The 1297-nt window shown below is 38.9% G+C and overlaps 1 pseudogene; it reads left to right on the top strand.

Moving 5' to 3' along the window:
• The first annotated feature begins 432 nt into the window (after positions 1 to 432).
• Positions 433 to 1297, top strand: part of LOC116687039 (extracellular calcium-sensing receptor-like) — a 7792-nt pseudogene continuing 6927 nt past the window's right edge.

Genomic DNA, 1297 nt, shown 5'->3' with positions numbered 1-1297 from the left:
GTTAGTAAGAAGGAGAAGTGGGGGATAAGAGGATGTTACATTGTGTGGGGATAGAAAGGTTTAGATTTCTGTGATGTTAATACAATTGTATTAGAATGGTTTTGTATTAAATCAAAAAACTAATCTTTTTTTTCCACACATTTCCAAATCAGTAGGTAATATATGCAGTAGAAAATAATAGATGTGAAAATACTACATATGAACATACGAGATGTGAAAAGATTTTTTTAATTTTTAACATAAGTTTCTTTAAGAACTGATTTTTAATTGTTAACTTACATGAAAAATAACAACTACCTTTTTTTGAATGTTGTACTGATATCTAATACTGTGTTTTGGATTCTGGTGCTTGTTTCTTCCATTATATGTATTTTCTTTTAAAATAGTGAATTGTAAATTTGAACAATGACTTGCGTGTCTGTGTGCAGCCTTGACTCCCGTCAACTGCGCTTCTCACGTGCAATGATCTTTGCCATCGAGGAGATAAACAAAAGCACAGAGCTTCTGCCAGGAATCAAACTCGGTTATCAGATCTACGACTCGTGCGCCTCGGTGCCCGTGACTGTGCATGTGGCATTCCAGCTTTCAAATAGCCTGGACCCGGTGTTTAACACCGGTGACAATTGCTCAAAATCTGGTATGGTGATGGCTGTTGTTGGTGAGTCTGGGTCCTCGCCATCCATCAGCATGTCGCGCATCATCGGGCCCTTTAACATCCCTCAAGTTAGTATTCAGAATTTCTGGCAAACTCTGTGTAATACAGAACAGGGTTGTTTGCCTGTCCCGTGAAATAATTACACTATTATTTCCCTTTAGGTGAGCTACTTTGCCACTTGTGCAGGTCTGTCCAATAAGCAGCAGTACCCAAATTTCTTCAGAACCGTCCCTAGTGATCAGTTCCAGGCTGAAGCGCTGGCAAGCTGGTTAAAACACTTTGGTGGACTTGGATAGGTGCTGTCGGTCAGATAGACTATGGCAATAATGGTTATTGGCGTTTTTTGGCCGCCTCACCAGAGAGGGGATCTGTGTGGAATACTCTGAATCTTTTCTATCGGGACCCACCCACGTAGCAGGTTCCAGAGAGTAGCTGATGTTATCCGCAGGTTTGATGTTTCTGTGCTACACTGAATGTCTGCACACAAAAGCACAATGTTTAGGCAAATATAAGATGGAAAAGTGTTTTATTATATAGTCAAATTTTAAAAATGTATCTTTTTCTATTGTTGGGGAGCTTATGTATTATCGATATTTAGCAGTGAGAAATACTAAAGTAAATCTAATGGTTTGTTTTTTTTGT

Source organism: Etheostoma spectabile, chromosome 3 (assembly GCF_008692095.1).
Source record: "Etheostoma spectabile isolate EspeVRDwgs_2016 chromosome 3, UIUC_Espe_1.0, whole genome shotgun sequence".
In the NCBI taxonomy this organism is placed as follows: domain Eukaryota; kingdom Metazoa; phylum Chordata; class Actinopteri; order Perciformes; family Percidae; genus Etheostoma; species Etheostoma spectabile.
Note: the sequence above shows the minus strand (reverse complement) of the source record. Positions and strands in the feature narration are given on the sequence as shown.